General features: G+C 36.0%; 1 pseudogene; it reads left to right on the top strand.

Annotated features, from left to right (window-relative positions):
- The window catches only part of LOC104852682, a 240,159-nt pseudogene that overhangs the window by 34,863 nt on the left and 178,579 nt on the right, over positions 1–26,717 (top strand).

Raw genomic sequence — 26,717 nt, forward strand, 5'->3', positions numbered from 1 at the left:
TTGGTTTGTTCTGAGTTAAGAACAATAATGAGGTAGTAGTGGAAAGCTCCTTTCTATCCAAATCAGTGGATTTTTCTCTTGCTGTTGTGCTAAAACTGGATGTTATGAAAACCATCTGGTTTCGTTAGCTCTTGTGAATATATTTTCATGTGTGAGTAGTTGCTCAAATTGATACTGTTGTAGGAAATTCCTGGGAAGTTTGACTCTCCCATATTGCTCCAGAAATACTCATTAACTTTTTGTCCAAATTGAAAAGGGCAGTCATTTCTCCACTGCCATATTTTTTGCCTTCACGGCATTCATTCACCTCTCCTCAGTAGTCTCTGACTTTTCCTTGGGAATTTATGTGATTTCTGGGAAGATAACAATGTCATCCATTAGCTGTAGGAATAGAACGTGTGACCTAGGCTAAGTCAATTGGAAAAATATCTTCCTGTAACCAGATGATTGATGATTCAGGAACTGGCATGTATAATCAGACAGTGGGAATGCTGATAGAGCCATGATCTTTTCTTCTATCAAATGTGGTGACCTACAGATGTGAAATTTGATTTGGTTCATTAGTAAAATTTACCTACAGATGAGAAAAAAGAATCACAGCAAGACTGACACAGACTGATTAAATTTTATTTATACTGGGCCTATAGCCTTCACTACTTCATGGCCTGTCATTTAGAGGAACCAATACATTTGTGTTGTTAATTTGTGTTGACTTTGCCATTACTTGAAACCAACTACTTTCTTTGTATATTCATATTAACAAATAGCAGAGTAGAAAAGATATTTGACCATGAGAAACATATTTTGTTTTTTTACATATGAATATAAATGCATTTGATCCATTGTGATGCACAATGTACTATGAAACCATACGAAGGAGTCTAAGCTTCATAGATGACACAGTAAATTTTGCTCATCACACTCTCTTACTCAGAGTCAATTCCAGCTTTGTGGAAGGCTTACTCCTGAAAACCAGAGTAGAGTAATTTCAGAGTTGATCTAATCATATTGATTGATACATAATAACTGACATATACTAATAGGGGTGTGAAGAGTCAGCTGAGCTGAGCTAAAAGAGCTGAGTTCCAGGTATTGAGTATTACAGCCAAGCAACAAACCCAAAATGAAAGAATTAGGTTTTTCTATAAAATGGAATACTACTCAGCCGTAAAGAATGAGAAATTAGATTCATTCATAGGAAAATGGGTACATATTGAGGATATACTCCTAAGCGAAATAAATAAGTCACACGTGTAAATACTGAATAGTTTCTCTGGTGTGAAAAACTATAATAGTACATAAGATCCTAGTGAGATAATTGACAATGTGAAATAGGAAGAAAGTGGCTAAAGGTGTAGGGAAAGTGGGAAGGGTGGGGAAAGGTAAAAAGGGAAAAGAAAAAAATATGAGAAAATGACAAAATGGAAATAAAGCTTTTGTAAGTAGGGAGGGGAGGAGGGGGTGAAGGGAGGACAGGCACAAGGGGAAAAAATGAGAACCAAGACCTGTTATGTGAAGGTACAAGATCCCAATAATGAATGTAACTGTACTGTGTACCTAAAATGTACCAATAAATTCAGTGAGAAAAAAAAGTCTACAGTCACTGAGATGCTATAAGCAGAGGGCTAATGCAGATAAAGCACCACTTTCCACTGTTTCATCTTCCCCTGTGGAAAGTCACATTGGTCAGATGTCAGGTGAACCATCACAGATGTGAGCTCTCAGTGCCTGCGGAGCAGCAAGTAAAAGGTTCTGGCAGTTGTGTGGGTTCTGGTGTCAGAATAAGGATGCAGGGGAAGGGCTGGCAATCATAAAATTCTGAGTACTCCATCATAGTGGGGAAAAATGTCTTTGAGATGTTTTTCTTTTCCTTATATGTGGTGGCTTTGACAGAGGTATCAGAAAAGACCTCTGTTCACAGTTTCAGATAAAGAAAATTAGGAATGAATGTGTGGCAGATAGGAATTTAAATGCATGAGGTACCTGAGAAACTAGAGAAACCTAAGAACCTGGCTTCAATTACCTCAGAGAAAGACCACGATGGGATATGATCTGCACCAAGTGGAACATGGGGAGTGCAGTTTTCCCCAGATGGGGACTGCTAGGTAATTGTGATCAGGCCTGAAAAAATTGCACATTGTTCTTTGGGAGATGAATTCTTTAAAGGGAAAGCCAGAATATTTTTAAATTTGTAAAATCCTGTGAATTTTCATCACATTTTGTGATGTAGAAATTTTATGTCTGATCTCTCCACATGCATCCGGGTTAAATTATCCATTGTTTGAATATTGCTGTATTTGTGGGATTCACATTTCCTTATTGCAGCTTCTTTGGTTGAAAGACTTTTAAGTAGGATACAATTTACATGACAAAGTAAAATTCAACAGAGAATGCTTAAGATGAAATCAGCTGCTTTCTAAGCAAAAAAAAATGGTGTTACATGTTCTAAAATATAACAATCTCTGAGAATAAGGAGACCGCTAAGGATTTGCTCTCAGGACAACCATGACTCCTTCATAGATTATTTTATTTTGAGGGATAAATACTGTAACCCCTTTATATACACCATATCTTATAGACTTCCAAATTTGTGTCACATCAATAATACTTTCAAATGGCTTTTTGAGGTTTATCAACTCATGACAATAAATTCTACATTTGTTATTCTTAGATGAATTCCATAAAATCTCACCTTTCCTCACTCAGGAAGCCTCTGCTGATCATAAGACAAATCTTAAAAGGAGTGGGTTTTCTTGGGTACACTGGTTATTTAAAAAAGCATTTAAATTTGATGGTTTAAACTGGGGTATGGTAGTCACTGGGGATCCCTAATCATTGATTAGAAATATTATTTTCTGCAATATGGTTTTTATGCTATTGCTAAATAAAATTTGTTGGAGGCCATTGTTTTTTGTTTGCTTGTTTGTTTTTGGTACCAGCGATCAAACTCAGGGCCTCATTCTTGCAAAACAGGCAGTGGCACCACTGAACTAAATCCCCAGCCCCTTGGAGGCCATTGATTTGGAATGAGTTCCTACGCTAGGCCCAGTAGACCAAAAGCAAAATGGAGTTAGTCATGCTGAAGTTCTACATCTTCTGCCAAAACTGTATTGTTTATCAACCTGAGAAATCCGGAGAGAGAGGAATAATATCCAAATCCCCAAAAGGCCAGCTTTAGCCTACATGATAAGGGAGTGCCCTCTGCATTAACCTTTATAAAGAAATAGCTTTAAAATGACTCGTCTGCTTTATATTCTTTGTTCCTGCTGTCTTCGGTGCATTTCGGACTATAAAACCAAACTTCTCTGCTCAGTTCCACAGAATATTCATTCTGTTTTATTTCATTCTCCTCTATTATGCCTCATTCCAGAATCACAAATAAAAGCCAATTCATATTTTTAAACTAAAATTGTATTATGTTGCCACTACCTGGTGAGCCATTCTTTTCTCCAGATAATCTGGTTGGTGTACTCTGGGCAGCCACTGAGATCTGAGAGCAGCGCTATCTGGCCTGTAGGACACAGACCAAGAGGACACAGTGTCCTGTGAGTCTCTTTGCATGACTTTTTAAGAAGTGTAGCAATTAAGCCACTTTTGAAGCAAGACTCTTTTTCTCACCAAATTTTAAATATTCATAATAAATTTAAGTTGAGACTAAACCATAAGCCGATTAATTGATAAGCAGTTTGTCCTGTAGGAAGTATAATAGAAGGCAAACAAAAGTTGCAGTTTAAAACTTTGTCTGATAGTAAAAATCCTGATTTTAGAATGGAGATAAAGGGGTGTGAGTAGGGTGAGAAGAAAAGGAACATTAGATCAAATGAAAACCACCTCTTCTTAGGTGTTTTCTTAGTTTGTCTTTGCCTTTCTTAGTTGTCGTCTTTGTTTTTTAAAGTGCTGGAAACAGAACTCAGTGTTTTCATGTGTGCTAAGAAAATGCTTTACAACTAAACTACACACTAGCCCCGAAATAGTAACTTTTGGTTCTCATTTACTTCCCAAATAAATTATTCCAAATTAAAAGATTTAGAAAATAAATGTTGCATATTTCTAACTGTGACTTTAAAAATTGAGAAATTATCAGTTTTGTAGTATTAAGTACATTTAGTGCAAAATGTGATGTTTTGATTATATATTTGATTCTATGCAACATTTTAAAATTTTGTTCTAAAATCAATACTTTATATAAAAAGTTTTGAGCAACACTGAAGTGTATTCTCATTTTCTCATTTCTGGGAGATAATATGCAACATCCGCAACTTAAAGAAGTAGTTTATTTTGGATCACATTTCAGAGGATTTGGTCCATGGTTGGTTGATTCCAAGGTAGAAAAGGCATAGCAAAAGGGAACGGTGGAGGAAAGATGCTCAACCCATGCAGCTAAGAAGTAGAGAGGGAAAGGAGCAGCCCTTCCGGGAGACAAGAATACATCCTTCTAGATCATGCCCCACGGACCTGCTCCTCCTCACCAGGCCGTACCTCCTCACAGCACATGAGCTATTGAACTCATGAGTGCATGAGTCTGCCAGTAAATATATCACCCCCATGAACAAATCACCTTCCAAACACATGAGTTTTCAGGAGACATTATAAATCTAAATCCTAACCAGGTAATCTGGATATTTAAGAATGTGAGAAATGCCCTCTTGATTTATCTTGGTGACATGTAGTATTAGTTTTTAAGGGCTGACACTACAAAATATCAAAAACTGGATGATTTAAACAACAGACATTTATTTTACTGTAGTTTTGGAGGCTGGAAGTATAAAATCAAGGTGTCAGTGGATTGGTTTCTTTTGAGCCCTGGCTCCTGTACTTGAAGATGTTCACTTTCTCTATGTCCTCGGGCCTTTGGTTTGTTTATTGGAAACCTTGGTATATCTAAGATTTTTCTTGTTAGAAGGACATTGGTTATATTTAATTAAGGCTCAACATCATGATGTTAACTTTTAGTAGTTACTCTTTTGGGGTACGGGGATCAACTCAGGACCATGTGCTTGCCAGGCAGGTGTGGTCTGTTGAGCTACATCTCCCGCTTAATAATCACTTTAAAGGCCACGTCTCCAAATACACTTACATTCTTGGGTACTTGGATTTAGAGATTGACCATATGAATTTGAGTGAAGAGGGCATAATTTAGCTTATAGCTGTATAGTATGTGTGTAATATCTCACATATAATATCTCACATATTTTCAGTTTCTGAGTACTTAGTTGTATTTTATTTATAAAATATATGCCTAATATATTATAGCATCCTTTACTGGAAGTATGGATTTGTATAACAATAAAACAGTTCTTTTTGTAAATATCCAGTCACACCTCAGTTATTTACTTGGTTTATTTATTTGTAGTTAAAAATATATCAGTTGTTTGACAACTTAACGATGAAACTTAGACTCCTAGAAAAACAAGAGCAAGAAAAACCCAAAGCTCGAACAAGAGAGGAAATTATAAAGATCCGAGCAGAAATCAATGCAATTGAAATTAAGAAAACGATACAAAAAATAAATGAAACAAAGAGCTGGTTTTTTGAAAGAATAAATAAAATTGACAAACCCTTAGCTAATCTTATCAAAAAAAGGAAAGAAAAGGCTCAGATCCATGCAATTAGGAATGAAAAAGGCGAAGTCACAACAGATCCGAAAGAAATCCAGAGGATCATGAACACCTACTTTGAGAACCTGTACTCTAATAAAATGGAAAACACAGAAGAAATGGACAGATTTCTAGATACTTATGAATTACCAAAGTTGAACGAAGAAGATAAAAACATTTTAAACACCCCAATCACAATCAGTGAAATTGAAAATGTAATTAAAAACTTACCAACAAAGAAAAGCCCAGGCCCTGATGGATTCACTGCTGAATTTTACAAGACATTTAGAGAAGAACTACTACCATTACTCTTCAAACTTTTCAATGAAATTGAAAGAGAAGCTATACTTCCAAATTCATTCCTGGAAGCAAGTATCACTCTGATTCCCAAACCAGAGAAAGATACAACCAAAAAGGAGAACTACAGACCAATCTCCTTAATGAATATAGATGCAAAAATCCTTAATAAGATACTAGCAAACAGAATACAGAGGATTATTAAGAAGATCATCCATCATGACCAAGTCGGATTTATTCCAGAGATGCAAGGGTGGTTCAACATACGAAAGTCAGTGAATGTAATACATTATATTAACAAAGTCAAGGACAAAAACCATATGATCCTCTCAATAGATGCAGAAAAAGCATTTGATAAAATTCAACACCCATTCATGATAAAAACCCTGCAAAAAATTGGAATAGATGGTCTATACCTCAATTTAATAAAGGCTATTTATGAAAAACCATCAGCCAACATCATATTGAATGGCCAAAAACTGAAAACCTTCATGTTAAAATCAGGAACAAGACAAGGATGCCCACTATCGCCACTTCTCTTCAATATAGTTCTGGAAACATTAGCCACAGCAATTAGACAAGAGAAAGAAATTAAAGCAATAAAGATAGGAAAGGAAGAAGTTAAACTATCATTATTTGCTGATGATATGATACTCTACATTGAAGATCCAAAAAACTCCACCAAAAAACTTCTAGACTTAATTGACAGATTCAGTAAAGTATCTGGATACAAGGTGAATACCCAAAAATCAATAGCCTTTCTATACACAAATAACAGACAGACAGAAAGAGAAATAAGGGAAAAAATTCCTTTTACAATAGCATCCAAAAAAATGAAGTATCTAGGAATCAATCTAACAAAAGAAACAAAAGATCTCTACACTGAAAACTACAGCACTCTGAAAAAAGAAATCGAAGAGGATATAAAAAAATGGAAAGATATCCCCTGCTCCTGGGTAGGAAGAATCAACATAGTGAAAATGGCCATACTACCGAAACTGCTATATACATTCAATGCAATGCCAATTGAAATTCCAACACTATATTTCACAGAACTAGAAAAAAGAATCCAAAAATTCATTTGGAACCACAAGAGACCTAGAATAGCAAAAGCCATTATAGGCAACAGTCACATGGCACCAGGTGTAACAATTCCCAATTTGAAACTATACTACAAAGCCACTGTGATAAAATCAGCATGGTACTGGCAAAGAAATAGGCCTGAGGATCAATGGAACAGACTGGAAGACACAAAAACAAATGCAGATGTACTCAGCTACCTCATCTTCGACAAAGGAGCTCACCATCCTCAGTGGAGGAAAGATAGCCTCTTTAATAAATGGTGTTGGAAAAACTGGATATCAACCTGTCACAGATTAAAATTAGACCCTTATCTTTCGCCATGCACTAAATTAAAATCCAAATGGATTAAAGATCTAAATATTAAAACAGAAACATTAAACTTGCTGGAAAGTAAGTTAGGCAGAACTCTGGAAGACATTGGTATAGGAAAAGACTTTATGAACAAATCCTCAGTAGCACGGGAACTAGCAGAAAGAATCAACAACTGGGATCTCATCTTACTAAAAAGCTTCTGTACTTCAAAAGAAACCATTAGCAGAACTAAGAGACAATCTACAATGTGGGAAAAAATTTTTACCAGCTGTACCTCAGACAAAGGACTATTATCAAGGATATATAAAGAACTCAAAACAATCAGTCCCCCCAAATATAAAGACCCGATCCAAAAATGGGCATCCGAAATGAACAGACATTTCTCATACAAAGAAGTGAAAGCAGCAAGAAAATATATGAAAAAATGTTCCACATCACTGGTCATTCGAGAGATGCAGATGAAAACAACACTGAGATTCCACCTCACCCCACAAAGAATGGCTGCTATCAAGAAATCACACAATAACAAATGTTGGCGGGGTTGTGGGGAGAAAGGAACCCTCCTCCATTGTTGGTGGGAGTGCAGACTAGTGCAACCACTATGGAAATCAATATGGAGATACCTCAAAGAGCTTGGACTGGAGGTTCCATTTGACCCAGCCATCCCTCTGTTGGGTATCTTTCCAAGAGAACTAAAAGAATCATATCACAGAGAAGTATGTGCACCCATGTTTATAGCGGCACAGTTTGTAATAGCTAAATCTTGGAAACAACCTATTTGCCCATCCGTTGGAAACTGGATAAAGAAGTTGTGGTTTTTCTATAAAATGGAATATTACTCAGCCATAAAGAGCGAGAGAATAGATTCATTCATAGGAAAATGGATACATATTGAAGATATACTCCTAAGTGAAATAAATAAGTCCCACATGTGTAAATACCAAATAGTTTCCCTGGTGTGAATATTCTGCAACAATGCATAAGATTCTAATAAGATTACTGACATTTAGAAATGGGAGGAAAGGAGCTAAAGGTGTAGGGAAGGTGTGATACGTAGGGGAAGAACAAAAAGGGAAAAGAAAAAAATGTGAGAGAATGAAAAGATGAAAATAAAGTGTTTGTAGATGGGGAGGGGAGGAGGGGGTGAAGGGAGGGCAGAGGTAAGGGGAAAAAATGAGAATCAAGACTTGCCATGTAAAGGTACATGATCCCAACAATGAATGTAACTGTACTGTATCCCTAAAATGTACCAATAAACTCAATAAAATTAAAAAATATATATATCAGTTGTTTGAATTAAGTCTTACATTTGAGTCAAACAACATTTCAGGCAAAGTCTAAAAAAATCTATTATTTACTTACATAAATTGTTCTCTGTTAATCATTTGCAATTATAAGATGCAAGGTATATCCTTGGTCTCACACTGGGAAATATTGAAGGTTTTTAACTGGCTTCATTAGTTATTGTTGTAAAGCAAATTACCCCAAATCTTCAAGCTAACAACATTGTTTATCTAACAGTTTATGAGTCAGAAATCTGGGAGCAGCTTAGCTGGGTGGTTTTGGCTCAGTCTGTCATTATGCTGCAGTCAAGATTCCAGCCAGATTTACAGTCATATGCAGGACTGATGGAGACTAAGGATCCACTTCCAAACAGCCTTCTCAAGATGCTGTTGGCCGGATGCCTTGTTCTCCACTGGCTGGTAGCAGCTCCTGGCTATCCTCCTCTCCCAGTGGAGTTGCCTGAGTGTCATCTCCACATGTCAGTGAGCGTCCTCCAGAGGAAGTGATCCAAGACAGAGCGGGCAGAAAGCCACATTGCCTTTTAGGACCTGGTCTTAGAAATCACACGGCATCATTTTCACCATATTTTATTTGCTAGAAATGAGTCATCCAGACTAGATTTGTGCAAGGGGAAGGGAATTTAGCTCCAACTTTTAAAGAAAGGAAAATCAAAGACTTTCTGGATCTATTTGAAAACAAACACAGTATTATTGGGTCAAGATAATATTAACTGGGAGGACTGTTGGTGTATTTGGGCTACAACAAATACATAAACAGCATGGCCTAAAAACATAATTTATTTATCATAGTTCTGGAGGCTGAGAATTATGGGATTAAGGTGCTAGTCTTTGTGGTGTCTTGTGAGGGACCATTTGTGAGTTCATAGATGAAGCCTTTTCATTGTCCTTCCAGGCAGAAGGGCCAATAGTGTCTTCGGTGCCTCGTTTATAAGGATACTAATTCTATCATAAGGGTTCTGCCTTTATAACATAAGTATTGCCAAGAGGGCTACCTCCAAATAGCTTCACCTTGAGAGTTAAGATTTCAAAATAAGAATTTTTTGGGAAACACAAGCATTCTGCTATAGTAGAAGATGGCTTGGATTTATATACTGCAAACACTGGTATGAAAATCCAGACAATAAAATAGTAACATGCTAAAAATATTATATACTATAAAATTAAAAGGAATCCATAGCCCTACAAAAGAACACTATTGCATCAGTGTCAGTGACAACATCAGTTAACTAGGGGGACTTTAGGCATGGACCATCATGCCCAGCTTTAACATGTGCATTTGAATAATTAAATTTAGATTTACGATTTTTTTCCTTTGGTACTGGGGATTGAACTCGGGCCCTTGTGCTTACAAGGCAGGCAGCAGCACCACTGAGCCAAATCCCTGGCCCTAGATTTATGATTTTTAAATACAGTCTCACAAATGATGTTCTGTAATGGAAAGGCTAAGAAAACTTCTCTCATGGTTTTTAAGACTTTCAGCTGAGGGTTGGGGATTTAGCTCAGTGGTGCTGACGCCTACCTCACAAGTGCAAGGAACTGAGTTTGGTCCCTGGTACAAAAAAGAAAAAAAAAAGGACTTTCAGCTGGGTGTGGAGGTGCATACCTGTAGTTCCAGCACTCTTGAGGAGGATTGCTTCAAGTTCAAAGCCAGCCTGGGCTACACCATCAGTTCAAGGCCAGCCTGAACTACAAAGCGAGATCCTATCTCAAAAAAAAAAAAAAAAAAAGGGAGGAATTTTATTTTATTGGATTTATAAAATTACTTTTTCCGTAAAATAAGCAACTGAACTTTTTCAAAGGACAAATGTTAAAAGTGAGACAACTGTTGTGTTCTTTCCATCTCAGTATTCCTACTCCCCACACTGGCAACCCTGTTTCCTTCTCCAGGTCCCATCTGAGTAACTTCTAAAATGGGCACTGTTATGTAAAAAGCTGCCTGATTGTCTCAGGCCTGCTTCTTCTGTCTTGTGAACCTCTAGCTACTCACACATAATTTTTGATGACCCCCTAGATACTCATTCCTGACCTAGTTCAGGCATCGCAGTCAGTGGCAAATATGAGGAAAAATGAAATCACAGAAGAATGAAAAAGTGTAGACCAAGATTTTCCAGTGTAGCAGCTTTTCACTGTGCACACTGGCTGACTGTTGCTGCCTGTAATTCAGAGAAGCCAGACCAAATGTTAGGTAGAAACTCTTGGTAAGTAGGATCTTCATCTAACTACAGATTGACTTGATAGCTTCCTCTAGATAGAGATTCTCCCATGATCTACGTATAATATGCCTATTCGGCACTTAGCCCTGGGCTTTTGCCTACTAAAAAGGAAATACTTTATTGTAGCTAAAAACAGGAAAAGGAAGAGGAGGAGAAAAAGGAGGAAGAAAAATTTAAGAACAGAAAAGAGAGGGAGGAATTTCAATGAATACTTGCGGTTAATTTCTTTTAATGTATCTAAGACCAAGTTTTGTTATATTGTGGGGAGGGATGAGGATTGAACCCAGGCCTTCTTATTGAAATGAACTACACCCCAGCTCTTTTGAATTTTTTATTTTGAGACAGGGTCTCACTAAATTTCTCTGGCTAGGCTTAAACCTGCAGTTCTCCTGCGTTAGCCTCCCAGGGTGATGAAATTACAGATGTGCACCACCATGCCTAGCTCCTAGTTTTCATTTTATTTGCAAGTTTTATATAACTATATATAGACCTAAATTGTAAACTTCAAATGTGTATCCCTCATACCACACCCAGAACTCTAAAAAATTGAACGTAAACTATGCTATCAAGAAAATTATAATTGCTTAAAAATATTCACCCAAAAGTTATCAAATCCTAATCCTAGGAACCTGTAAATAGTACCTTATATAGCAAAGTCGTTTTGTATGGTTACACAAAGAATCATATTCTGAGACATGAACCCAAGATCTTTGCTTTGGGCTACTTCCGCAGTTGCTTTTTTATTTTGTATTGGGCTCAAACTTGCAATTGTCCTCTCTCAGCTTCCCAGAGTGTTATGATTGCATTGCACCATGCCTGGCTGAAATGGATGTTTCTTAAAAAAGGGAGAGAAGCCAAGCATGGTGGCGAATGCTTATAATCTTAGCACTCCAGATACCGAGGCAAGAGGATCACCATGAGTTTGGGACCAACCTGGGCTGTATAGTGAGTTCAAGGCCAGCCCAAATTACATAGTGAAACCCTATCTCAAAAACAAAAAAGAAAAAAAGGAGAGAGATTTTCTTACACTCTACATGAAGATAGGGCATAACAGATTAGAAGGTTGTTGACCTCGAAGGTTGGAATGTTGTGGCCAGGAGCTGAGATATGTTGGCAGCAACCAAAAACTAGAAGGGACAAGGGATAGGTTTTCTTCTACAGCCTCCAGTGTGACCATAGTCCTGCTGATAGCATGGTTTTAGTCTAGAGGAAGTGCTTTGTGATTTCTCACTTCCAGAATTTAAGAGTGAATTCTGTTATTTGAAGCTAGTGCTGGTGCTAATTTGTTACAATAACCAGAAGGAGTTATTTCAGTACCTTTGCCAGAAAACAGATCTGAAACAGTTCCAATTCATATGGTGAACATGGAGCTGTTGTTCAAAAGCCTGGGGCTCAGACCATACAAAATCGTCACCAGATGGGTCACAATGGCGCCACCTCATAGTCTCGCTGTCTCCCTCTAATATCTGGCAGATAGTTTGCTGTTAGAGTCAAAGGGGCACTGGCATTGCAAGCCCATTTGGAGCATGAGTATGCATTGGCTAGCACTGGACTTCATATCAATGCCTCTCTGTAACAAAAGTCTGTGTAAAGGAATTCCACAGAAACACATGCTTTGCCCCAAGCTTTTGGGGGCCCTGAACTCTTCTAGCTGTGTGGCTTGGTGGACCATAGCTTTAGATACACATACAGCATTGAAAGTCTGCTCTGCATAGTGAGCCAGAGATTCCAGACAATGAGGCAAATTATGTACAACCACCAGCAAAACAAGGTGCAAATCAAATATGACTTTTAAGATCTGCAAATTAGAAGGGAATAGTTATGCCCCTAACATTTGTGGGCCCTAGGACGAAAGTACAAATGGAGGTTTATGTAGCATAAATCCAAATAGTTTCAGGTCAAAAATTAGGAATCAAATTATATATAAAAAGTATACTGTCTACTTTGGAAAAAATACACCTTTACATTAAGAAAATATATGAAAACTATGTGTTTTGGTTTTTGTTTTTTTCTGGTACCTGGGATCAAACTCCAGGACCTTGTGCTTGCCAACCAGGTACACTGCCACTGAGCTACATCCCCAGCCGTATGACTGATAGCAAAATATTGAAGATAACTCTATTTAAATATTAATTGTGTATGGGTGTTCTCTTGAAATATTGATGTTTGGATACATGATAAAATAAAAATTCATAAAGTTTATAAAATTTACTTTTCTTGACTCTATTTCAGCAGTGAGAATGTTATAATCAATAATTTCCCATAAGTTATACTCTATTGACAACAATTATTTAAAGTGGTAAAATGAATTTGTATTATAAATTGTTTCAATATATTTTAATTAAAATATGAGATAAATATAAGATCTAAGAAATTATTTTCAAAAATTATTTTTATTCTAGATTATTTAAAATACAACTATGGCTAAATATCAAAATCTTAGTTAAAAATTATTAGCCAAAACTGAAATCTATTCATTTTTGAAAATATAACTGAATAATGTTAAATGTAATTACAAAATAGGACTTCATAGTACTAATTTTTTTGTTCATCAAGTTGCTAATGCAAAAGTTGTTATTAAGCTTCACATATATGTTTAAAATAATAGAATCCAAATTCAAGAGTAACACTTTAGTAATAATACAAAATATCCACTGGCTGCCACATGTAAATTCCGTGTGCCTTAGAATATTTTGTGCTGCTCTAACAGAATACCAGAGAGTGAGTAATTTATAATGAACAGAAATGTGTTTGGTACTTGGTTGTGTAGAATGGGAAACCCATCATTAAGGGGCCCACATCTGTTGATAGTTTTCATGTGTTATCCCACATTGGAAGGTGGGAGGGCAAGAAAAGTCAAGACTAAGACAGCAGGAGAGCAGCTAACTTGCTATCAAAGCAAACCCCTTCTTGCAGTAACTAACCCACTCCCATAATAATAACATTAATCCATTCATGAGGACTCTGCCCTCATGAGCTAATTACTTCTTAGGCCTGACTTCCTAACGCTGTTTCATTGGCAATTAACTTCCATTACATGAAGATCAGGGGACACCATCCTGTTGTGCTCATTCCCAAGTACCACTTGAACCATGTATGTGATATAGTCAAAAATATGGGGAAAGTTTAAGTAACAATCTAAAAACAAATTACAATAAAAGACTTTGCTATCAGTCTCCCTCAAAATACTTCTTACTTCAAATGCACTCATTCCTCCATTCTTGCCACTTTCTCAAGGTCAGGAATCCACTGTTTCCCCACTCTCTATAGCATAATAATTCTACCCTACAAGAAGGAAAAGATACCTCATGGTTACCAAAAATTTCAAACATCTGCATGTTGATTCAGAATAAAGAACCTCAGAACTAGTACATAAACTATCTGTGTTATAATGCTACTGTTGGATTCATATCTGTTTTTTCCTTGCTTATATTTATAGCTTTCTGCTACCTCTGAAAAAAGTGCCCCCCTCCACTCTCTCTCTGCCTCTCACCATATCTGTCTCTGTTATGTTTAAAGTAAAGGTGAGGGCCGATGATTTAGCTCAGTGGTTCCACCGCCTGCCTTGCAAGTGCAAGGTCCCGAGTTCAATCCCTGGTTCCCCCCCGAAAAAATAATAAAATAAAATAAAGGTGAGAAATTATAAGCCTTTAAAACACATATCTATAGCTTAAGAATGTGTGATTAAAAGATGAAGGGAGACTGGAGCGGAGATCAATTGCCCCAACTTTCAGGTCAGATATTTTAAATTAAAAATCTTAATAGCAAAAATTTTCTTACTATTTTACTTTCCCCTGCAAATATATGTTAAAATATCTATTTTGGAGTTTGCTTTTTGCTTTTATTCACATTATAACAGTGTGGAAATTTATTTAAAAATCAATGTAATAAGCCATATTAACAGAGTAAAGAATAAAGTGCTAGCACATTATGAAAACTTGCAGCAAGTGAGAAATGAAAGGAAACAACATACATTTATTATGTCATGCTTTGTGGGATCAGGAATCTCAGTGGGCTTATTTGCATGCTTCTGAATTAAGTTCTCAGAGTGGTCAGCTCGTGATCCATAGGGGGCAGAGTCAGTTCCTTCTGAAGATTCAGTAGGCAAACTTCTACTTCCAAGCTAACTCCCATGGCTGTGGCAGAGTAGTGTCTCTGATAAGGTTGGTTCCCCTCATGCTGAGCACGACAGTGTCTCATCTGCCCTCCTTGAGTGCCAGATTCCTCCTCCTCTCCTGCAGAGCGCTAGACAAAGCTTGAAGATGGTCTTGGATAATGCTTACAATTTTGATAAGTGAAGGACCAAGGAGATGATCCTGGATGGGAAGGACTTTTCTTTTCTGTGATGCAGTTCTTATAAATAGTACAAATCAAATGTATATATTTCTAAGTGTAATTTATTATTTTTTTAAAAAAGTCTTTATCAAAATGTAATTAACATGACACAATTTAGTCTCTAAATGTGCAAAATTAAATTGTTTTTATATATACAGAGTGCATTCTCAGAGCAATATCCCCACAATCAATTTTAGGACATTTTCATTCCTATAAAAGAAATCTCTTGCCCAAGAAAAATCATTCTTCAGCCCCACCCAACTCACCCCATCTGTACACAACCATGATCTGCCTTTTGTCTTTATAGGTTTGCCTATTCTATGCCTTTTATATGAATGGAGTCAGACAACATATGACTTTTTGTGAATGGTTTCTTCCACTTAACCTATCTTTTCAACATTTCTCTCTGTTGTAGCATGTATTATTTCTGTACTTTGTATTGATGAATAATATTCTATAATACAGATACATTTATTTTATTTATCCATTCATCAGTTGATATAAATTTGGTTGTTTTCGTTTTTTGTTGTAATGAACAATACTGCTATGAACATTTTTGAACAAGTTTTTGTGTTGTATTTAAAAGAAAAATTTCTGGGTCATATGGTCACTTGAAGTTTTGAGAAATGTGAAATTTTGTTCTAAAGCAATAGTACCACTTGGCATTCTCAAAAACAAGATGTGAGGCTTCCATTTTTTGGACAGACTCCAACATTTGTTATTATCTTTCTTTCTTATTATAGCCCCTCTAATGGGTATGAGATGATTTTTGTTTGCATTTCTCTAATGGCTAGTCATATTCATAATTTTTTCATATGTTTAGTGGCTGTTTGTATATCTTCTCTGGAAAAAAGCTATTCTTTGCTCATTTTAAACCTGGATATTTTTTTATTATTCAGCTCTAAAAGTGCTTTGCCGGATATAAGTTCTGAATCAGATACATAATTTCAAAATACTGTGTTCCATTTTGTAAATTGTCTTTCACTGTCTTGAATGTATTGCAGCACAAGTTTTTAATTTTGATAGCCTATACATCATTTTGACTGGGCCACATAGTGTGCTGATTACTTGGCAAACATTATTTTATATGAGTGTGTATGTGATGAGTGTCAAGGGGAGAAATCTTGGATGAGATTAACTGAACTGGTAGACTGATATTACATATTATTCCTCTTAATGTGGGCTTTACTCCTCCAACCAGTTGAAAGCTTGAATTGAACAAAAAGCTGTGCTGAGAATAAGCGGAACTCCTCCTGCCTGATTGACTGAACAGTGACATTGATCTTTTCCTGCCTTTGGGTCTGAACTGAAACATTAGTTCCTCTCAGATCAGAAGCTTTCAAATGGAATTTATGCCAATGACTCTCCAAGTCTCCAGCTTGTTGACTACAGATCTTGGGGCTTTCTATTCTCCATAGTCATGTGACCCAACTTGTTCTAATAATACTTTCCCACGCTACACATCCTATTGGTTCTGAGCCCTGATTAATATAATAAAACTTACATTTTCTTTTCTCCTTTCTATGATTTTGATGTTATATTTAAGAAGTCTTCACTGAATTCAAGGTTATTAAAATTCATTCATATTTTCTTCCAAGAACTTCATAATTTTAGCTCTTACATTTAGGACTATGATCCAGTTTTATTTGATTGTTTTGTAGGGTATGAGAAATGGTTCCAACTTCATTCTTATATATGGATCTCCATTTGTACCGATATAACTTTCATAAGACTTCATTATCCATCATATTTTCTCAACAACTTTATCAAAAATCAACTGACTGTAATTATAAGGGTTTATTTGTTCCAGTGCATGAACTCACAGGTTTATTGTTGTAGTACCACACTGTTTTGATCACAATAATTTTGGAGTAAGTTTTGAATTTTGGAAGCATGATTATGAACATTCAGTCTTCCACCATTAAGTCTAATGTTAGTTGTTGGTTTTGTGGGTATCCTTATTGAGTTGAGGGAATTATCTTGCATTCTTAACTTGTTGATTCTTTCTCTAATGAAAGTTTGTGGGTCTTCTTCAAGTAATTTTTTGACATTTATGTGAGAAATACATACTTTTTGCCATTTATTCTGTTTATATAAATGGTATGTTTTATTATTTGAATTTTATGTCTTATATCAACCTTCCATTGTGGAGAAAGTGTCAAAACTCTGAGTCTGTGTTTTTTTGATACAATAATAGCAAAACATATCAATAATGCCAGCTAGCTTGTTGTAATGAGGCAGAACCACCTGTATTTTGTCTGAGATCTTGAGGTTTCTAATCCGAAAGCAGATATACTTCAGTAATCCAACTGTGAACTAAGATCAGCTTTCCTATTTATACCCTTATTCTAAGTTTTTCAACATGGTGGCAATAAATCTTAATCTCAAGTAACAGTATGATCATAATTAGATCCTAAGTAAAAAAACGCAGGTCATGCAACAGTTAGCTATGACAATAATTTGCTATGCAAGTTGTAGCAAAATACTGTACCATAAACTAAGTAAGTGGCTTAGACAACAGAAATTTATTGTCTCACAGTTCTTGAGGCCAGAATTCCAAGAATAGGGTATTGTCAGGTTTGTTCTTTCTAAAGGCTCTAAGGAAGAAACTGTTCCATGCTTCCTTTTTCGCTTCTGGTGGTGTTCTGGTTATGTTGTGTTCCTTGGTTTATAAAAGCATCACCATAATACCAGCCTTCCGTCTTCACATTTGTGCTTCCTGGGTTTCTTTCTCTGCCCAGGTTTCCCCATTTTTCAAAGACCCAGTCCAGTTAGACTCAGGTATACCCAAATGAATTCATTTTAACTTGATTACCTTCAGAAGACTGTCTTCAAATACGTTCACATTCTGAAATCTGCAGTACTAGGGCTTCAAAATATGAATGTGGGCAGTAATAGGTCTTGTCTGAAGATTAAATAAAATTGTTTTCTAAGTTTTCTAGGTAAAGACTTAAAATAAGAGTGGAAATAATGAGCTTGAAAGCAACATCTCTATATTTGTATTATTTAACACTTATTCATGAAATGAACTTGAAAAATGACTAATTCTTATTTTTCCGACTTTTTTGTTTGATGCTGGAAACACTGAAGTTTATAACTAATTATTATGCATTCCAAAACTCTTTATTTCCTGCCATGACTAGGAATAATAGTTCTATGAAGGAACATCCAATTCTAATGGATTTCTTTGATATCAAGGATAGGAACTGTCTTTTGATTAAGTGAGATTTTGTGGCTTTGGAGGAGGAAGGGAGAAAAGAAAGTGTGTGTGTGTGTGAAAAGAGAGAGAGAGAGAGAGAGAGAGAGAGAGAAATAAGAGCAGCAGACAAAGTAGAGAAAAAAGAGGAAGAGACAAGAATTCTGATAGATTAATTCTTCACTGGTGATACTACTGTCAGAGACAAATGATGTAGAATTACCATAGATTTTAAAGTCAGATTCAAACAAAACTCTAATAAGTCTGTGTTCTGCATGGGTAACAATTTTAAGATGATATGATTTTTTTATATTTTATATTTTAGGGTGCTGTCAGAAGGGATTGAAATCCTTTGCATCTATTCTTAAAATTTACATATTAACTATAATACTGACATTTACCTAAATGTTTTATGTTTTTCCCTCTTTGAGCTTTACACATGGAAACCCAAGTTTCGTGGTAAAAACATCAGCTAAGTAAATACAAAGTAATTATTAAATGATATGTTTAGAAATTTTAAAAACTAGGGCAGTGACAATATTCTAATTAGGAACAGTTGCATAACTCAGAGTATTTTATTGTTTCAATCGTGTATTTGTAAACTAATTATATGAACTGATTTGCTAAATAAGATTAATTGTGATTCATGGAACATTAGTTTAAATAGCTGTCCAAAGCCTGACATTCTCCAAAGAGTCAATTTCTTTTTATAACTCTTTTAAGAAATGAAAATGTGTGTTACACTATGTAAATTTATTTAATTTTAAAATTGTAGTTACTAGCTACTTGAAATGACTTTGAAATAATGTACTACCACATTTGCTCTTAATAGATGAATTATGAGTTGTTTTTTCCTTGTCATTTTTTAGGTATTTGGTATAATAGGAAATTATACATTTACTTAAAAGAAAATCTCTATTGAAAATGACATTTTCAGAGGTTCATGGAGATCAGAAAGCTAAGCTCAGCATGTAGGGATTGTACATTTGTGGAATATATAAATGACTAATTTGCAAAACAGTGAGTAAATCTAAGATACAATACATATATTTAGAAAGTTATAAACAAAGTAAGATTGTCCCTGAGAATATCCCTTGCTCAAAGATTTTCAGAAAATAAGATTTGAGGCTTTAGGGCTATAATTCAGGGTAGTAATAAGCTTATGAACCTTATTATAATTTTTTATGCTTACAATTTGACTCGAGTTTTCTGTGCAATAAATCTTGTAGACCATGAAATTAATTTTTCTTTCTTTTTTTTCTTCTTGGCATGGAAGAGTGTCCAGTTAGAAATGCATACTTCTTTCTAGAGAATGAAAGATGAAGGAAGACATATGACTTCCGATATGTATTAGCTGATTATTTTTCATCTTTATAAAAATACAACAATATAGAGCAAACACGCCAAGTTATAGGATCTGCAAGATAATCCACCCACTTGTATTAGTCACTTTCTCATCACTGGGACACATATCCAATTCTGACAACTTAGAGGAGGAGAGGTTTATTTTGATTCACAGTTTAGTGGATTCAGTCAATGATTGGCTGGGTCCAAAGCGGAAGTATCATGGTGGAAGGGCATGAGGGGAGGAAAGATGCTCATCTCATTGCAATCAGAAAGCAGAGAGAAAGAAGGGAGGAGCCAAGGATAAAAATGTCAAAATCCAGGGTCAAAATCCCAGTGACCACATCCAACCAGGCCACGCCTCCTAAAAAACACATTCAGCCATCAACTCATCAATGAATTAATCCACTGATGAGTACAGGGCTCCCACTAATCATATTACAATAGCTTCACCTCTGACTCATTTTCGGGGGGCATTTTAGATCTAAACCGTAACATGTTGCCCTGGCCTCTGAAGGGCTCTTGTTCATCATGTTATACAAAATGCAGTTCAGTCCATACCAAAGAGGTGCTAAAGTTTTAGCAGTTTAGCTGTTTTGAAAAGTCCAGTCCAAAGTTTCCCTGAGTCTTAGCTGTAAGCCTCTGTAAAAATGAAAACTTCAAAACTGCTGATATACAAAGGTACAGGGTAAACATTCCTATTCCAAAAACAGAGGAAAAAGGGGAATCAAGAGGACTCAAATCAAAGCAAGAGTGAAACCCTATGGGGAAAACATTGAATTTTGTGGCTCTCTGCCCAGCATCTGGGGAAAGTTGTATTGAGGTTTGATCTCTGGAGAGTCCAGGCAGCCCTACACCTATGGCCTTGCTGATTGCAGCCAACATGGCCTCTCTCTTGGGCTGGCTCTGCTCATTGCCCGTGGCTTTCCTCGACAGCTGGGCTACATTCCTAACATCTCCAACTTCCCCAGGTCTTCACTGCACCTTTAGCTTTATTCCCACAGCCTCAGAAATCACTCTGTCTTTGGAAATTCTGGCCAAGAGTGTGACCTAGTCACACAATATTCCCTGGTCTCCCAGGCCTCCTTCTGAAATCAGGGTGGAAGCATCCATGACACCACAGTTATTACATTCTGCATGTATTAAAAACCACCACCATGTAGATGGGATACTTAGGTATGCCACTGGCTCTATCAGTAGCCTCACCCCATTATATCATGGTTGCAACAGTCTCTCAGTACCCAGTTGGCTGAATTTGGGGAAATGCTTTTCTAGGTGACTGAATTAACAAGGTGCTCTAGAGCTCTGTTATCAAACTAAACTCTTTAAAAGGAGTTTACCCTTTTACACCCTTGAGCCTGTGATGAATGAGGTTTGGCCATTTCCTAGGATGTTCTCAGCCCCTTTCTTACTGTATTAGTTCAAGTGCTTGGCTTTTTAAAAAATGCTAGTCTTGTAAGCAAGTGTTCTCTTCCTGCCACATGTTTTATAGGTGTTTCTTCTCTGGCAAAATTGAAAACTTCTTACATCTTTTGTCTTTTGGGCTTGCTCCTAATTCGTATTGTAAATTTGGCTAAAAATAGCCAGCAGTACCTATGTAAAAGCTTGAATGTTGAGATGCTTTGAAATTTCATCCACCAAATCAGTTAGTCCATTACCCTTAATCTCAGTCTCCTGTAAAATCTCAAGACATGGGCAAAATGTAGAAAAAATTTCAGCCAGAGCATAATAAAGACTGCCTCTGCTCCAATTCCAAGAATCTTTGTTTCCAACTGAGACCTCCTTAGACTGGCCTTTACTGTCCACATCTCCATTCTGGTATTCTGATCTTCTAAGCTCTATGTAGAATCATCCATCATATTCATCTTACAGCATTCTAGGGCAACTCTAGCTAGCATCTCCAAATCTTTTGAAACTCATGCAAACCAGTTCCAAAGGCTTTCTAAAGCACATCGTTAGGTATTGTTGACAATAAGTCCACTTCTCTGGTATCAACTCTCTGTACTAGTCACTTTCTTATTGCTGGGGCATAATACTTGACATCTACAAGTTAAAGAAGGAGAGGTTTATTTTGACTCATAGTTCAGGAGATTCAGTCCGTGGTCAGCAGGCTCCAATGAAAAAGCACCATGGTGGAAGGACAAGGCAGAAAAAGTTGTTCACCTCATGGCATCCAGAAAGCGGAAAGAGAAGGGAGAACTGTGAACAAGAATATACCATCCACCTGTGTCTCCACTGACCCACATCAAACAAGGCCATATCTCTTAACATAACATTTAGCCATGAACTCATCAATGGATTAATCCACTGATGAGTATAATGCCACCATGATCCAAAGCCCCATCTCTGAATGCATGAACTTTTGAGGAACATTTTCCATCTCAACCATAAAACCACTCCTTCAGTGTCTATGTACTGTGTGCTTAATGATCTTGCCTTTTACATAGCTTGAATTAGCTACTCTAACACATCTGAATTAGTGTGTTTTAGTGGTATGTTTGCCACTAATTTGAAATTTTATTTTGTCTGATCGTCTATTATGAACTCAGCTTTCTGAGCTTAAATCTTCACCTGGAGATATAGGGACTATTAGGAATTACTCTGTGTTCAAAACTTTCATGTGGAGGTCCTGACTGTCAGTGTGACTGTATTTGAAGTTTGAGGTCATAGGGAATAAATTTCTGCTTTTTAGATTACACAGCCTATAGTAGTTCATTATGGCAGCCTTAGCAAACTAATAGAAGAACGTTTGCAGCAAGTGACTATAATGGTGTGGTTTGAAACACAAGTTCTAGACAAACTGTAAAAGAGATATTAAGTGACATTATTTAGGTGGAAGAAAAGTGGTATCTTTTGGATTTTGGGATTTACACCAATAAATAAAAAGCATTGAATAGAGCATGTACATAAAATGCTTTCTCCTCTTTAAAAGTAGCAATATATTGTGGGGTATATAATATGTGTAGAATTAGTATATAACTGATTTATGACAAATAAAAGCATAAAATGCAAAAGTGGAGAAATTAAAGTATATTGCCAGGGATTTAGCTCAGAGGATCCGCCACCTTTCATGCAAGCGCAAGGACCAGAGTTCTGTCCCCGGTACCAAAAAACAAAAACAGAAACAAAAAAGCCAATAAAGTATATTGTTAAGAGTCTTACATTTTACATGAAAGTAACACAATATTATTTCAAGTTGTAATAAAAATACTAATTTAAAACCCTAGAGCAATTGTTTAAAAAATTAAAAGACATATTAATAAGCTTATACTGGAGATAAAGTAGAATACTAAAATAAATTTAATTCCTAAAAAAATAGGGAAATATGATGAAATGAGTAAACAATATGTGAACTAAAGAAAACACAAACAATAAAGTAGTAAATACAAAGCACACATAACAATACTTAACATTAAATAGATTCCAATTAAAGACTAAAGATTATTTAGATAAAAGCAATTAATTATATGACATCTACAAAAGACTCATTTTACGTATAAAGTCAAATGCATTCAGTGAAAAAGGATGAAAAATTATGCCATGCAAACCTTAATATTAGACAGTAAAAGCAGGTATGTTTTTGTCACCTGAAATAGATTTCAGAAAGAATACTGCTATGGAAAATCACCATTCATAATGTTAAAGGGATTCATCCATCAGAAAGACATAAATCTTCAATGAGTATATATCAATAATAGATTTAATAATGAAAGTAGTGGAAACTGTCAGAACGGAAAGAAGAAACAGCTAATTCCACAAGGAGGTATCAACAATTCGCTACTAGTTTATAGAACAAAAGGACAGAAAATCAGTAAGAGTATAGATTTGAACTATTAACTACTATTAACCATATTAATACACTGTAGATAAGTGGAAGAATTTGCACAACAAAATCAAAGTACAATTATTTTCTTTGCAGGTTCTCAGTAGTTTTTAGGTTGGTGCTGGAGATCAAATCTAATGCCTCACATATGCCAGACCAGTGCTCTATCACTAAGTTATACCCCAGCCTTGAAAGATATAGAGATACACACACACACACACACACACACACAGAGTAGATCATGTATAATGTATATATAATATAAAATATTCACTGAAATGGATCATAAACTTCTCCATAAAACACATCAATACTTTTTGAAGAACTGAAATCTTACCTTGTAATATTATGGAGAATATCGTTTTGGTCTTGTCTCCTGGTTCCTGTCACATGACTCCTAAAACCTTTGAAACCTCTGAAGTGACAAGGGTCTCTGTCTTTGATATGCTAATGACCTGACTGGTGGCTGGGAATCCCTAGGTAAATGTGGAGAGCAGCTGGCCACTAGAAATGCCAAGGAATGATAAAATTGGGTCTGTCAGCTTCCCCTTCAACTTCAGGGAAGGGGAGAGGGCTTAGCGACTGAGTTAATCATCCAGAGCCAGTGATTTAATCAATCATACTTTCAAAATAAAACCAGAAATGGTGGGACATAGAAAGGTTGATGAATATCCGAGTGTGGGGTGGTAGCATGCCTAGAGAGGGCCAGGAAACTGGTCACAGCCCTCACCCCGTACACCTCACCTATGCATGTCTGCCTTTAGACTGTTCCAGAGTTGAACCTTTATAATGAACTAGGGATAATACGTAAGTTGTTTTCCTAAGGTCTGTGAGCTGAGATTTGGTAAATCTGAGGAAGGTGTTTTGGGACCCCTTGACTCACAGCTGATTGGTCAGAAGTAAAAGACTCTTTTAAGATTTAATTGTCATCTGAAGGGAGTATGGTCTCGTGGGACTGAGATCCTAGCCTATGGGATCTGGGCTAACCCTGGGTGGTTCCTGTGAACCAAACTGACTTGCAGGACACTTGGTTTATGGCTAGATAGTTAGAAAATTGGTTGGTGTGGAAAAGACAGTTAATGTCACATGTTTTGAGTAAAAAAGTCCAAATATAATGTCTTCTTTGACAACAACAAAATTAAATCAGAAGACAGTAATACAGGACATTTGGAAAATATCCAAATATATGGGAATTCAGTTCATAAGTCAAAGATTAAATCACAAGGGAAATTAGAAAATATTTCAAATAAAATGAAACAACACACAAAATAAGAACCAAGAATGATCATGTAAAGGTATAAATTTCCAACAATGAATGCCATTATATTGTATACATTAAATGTACCAATAAAATTACTAAAAATAAAAAATACATAAGTTAAAAATTTGCAAAATATAGCTGACATAGTAGTATTCAGGCTACTAGGAAAGTATGATGTTTTAAAATCAGTAGGTTTCTACAGTAGTTCACTTAATAAGAATGCAGAGTCCTAATATTAACAGGGTTTAAAGTTGTCAGTAGAAGAATATTCTTCTCGACAAATGGTGGTAGTATAATTATGCACAAGAAAGGAAGTGAAAGTCAACTTTATCATGCACAAAAGTTTACTTGAAAAGAAATAAAATATAAGCCGGGCATGGTGGTGCACACCTGTAATCTCAGTACTTGGAAGGCTGAGGCAGGAGGATTGTTGTGAGTTCGAGACCAGTCTGGGCTGCATAGTGAGTTTCAGGTCAGTCTCAACTTCATAGTGAGACCCTGTCTCAATCCCCCCACCAAAAAAAAAAAAGAAAGAGAGAGAGAAAGAAAGAAACTATAAAGATATAGATATATAAATCATTAAATATAAAACTACAAAATTAAACTCACAAGAGAAATAACTTCCTAGTCTTGGGAAAGGTAAATATTTTAAGTAGTCCAAAAGAAAAAAATCATGAACTGTAGAAGAAATACTAGATGAACTGGGTATCACAAAGATTTAAAACTTTTATTCTTTGAAACATACTAAGAAAATAAAAAGGCAGCTCAAAGGCCTTGGAGAACACGTTCCTGATACATATATTTGATATCCAGATAGCATGTCTATCTGAAATATATTAAAAACTCTTATAATTCAATAAGGAGATAAACAATATGAGATGTTCAATAAAAATGGGCAGAAGATTTGCAAAGGTGCTTTACAATAGATGATAGGCCATTATCAATAAGTCCACAGAAGGTCCTCAATGTTGTTAGTTGTGGGGGAAATGCAGTCAAATAGATTAATGATATTAAGTGTGAGTAAGAACATGAATAAACTGCAACTGATACATAGGCAGAGGGGACATAAAGTGATGCAATCTGAAAAACGCCCAATACCTTAAACATTAAATATGCATTTACCATATAATCTAGAACTTTCACTCCTACTGTTAGTGTAGATAGAGGAATGAAAAATGTATACCCACATAGAGACTTGTTCAAGAATATTCATAGTTGTTTTATTCACAGCTGCTAAAACTAGAAAAATCCAGATACTCATCAGCGTGTGAATAGATAAGTTATTTTTGGTATATTGCTACAATGGAATATTACTTAGCAATGAAAATGAAAGGCACCCAATAAAAACAACAATGCGTGTTGTACCAGAAAACGATACATACTATGATTACAATATATGTGAGTTTCTACAAAAGGTATACTTAATTTGTAGAGAGAGAAAAAAATCACTGGTTGCTTGAGTCTAAGGGTAGCTATTAAGGATTGATAATAAATAGAAAAACTGGATAATTGTAGGAAAATGGACATGAGGGAACTTTTACTTACTTACGATCAATGCATCCTGCATCTTGATTGCATTGATTACATGATGGATGCACTTACATCATTGATTAAACTTACTTAAAACTACAATTAAAATTAGTACACTTGATTTAAAAATGTTAATTTAAAAGTTATTTAATGCTAAAGTATTAGTTGAGAATCTCTGAGCTATTGGCACAGATTTGTCTGTCAAGGAAGGTTGCTCAGAGCAGAGAATATGGGGAGGACCCCAAAGTGCACAGAGAATACAGAGCCCATGCTGGCTGGAGGCCTCTGACAGCTGCAGCAGCAGATCAACGTCTGGCTGTTAAGACCCAGTCTAGGTTAGGCCCAGTGGAGCGGGAAAGTGAGCACTAAGCAGAGACAGAGAGAGCAACTCCACGGCATTGTGAGCGCTCTGGGGACTCACC

The sequence above is a fragment of the Fukomys damarensis genome, unplaced genomic scaffold (genome assembly GCF_012274545.1).
Source record: "Fukomys damarensis isolate Sample0158 unplaced genomic scaffold, DMR_v1.0_HiC HiC_scaffold_35, whole genome shotgun sequence".
In the NCBI taxonomy this organism is placed as follows: domain Eukaryota; kingdom Metazoa; phylum Chordata; class Mammalia; order Rodentia; family Bathyergidae; genus Fukomys; species Fukomys damarensis.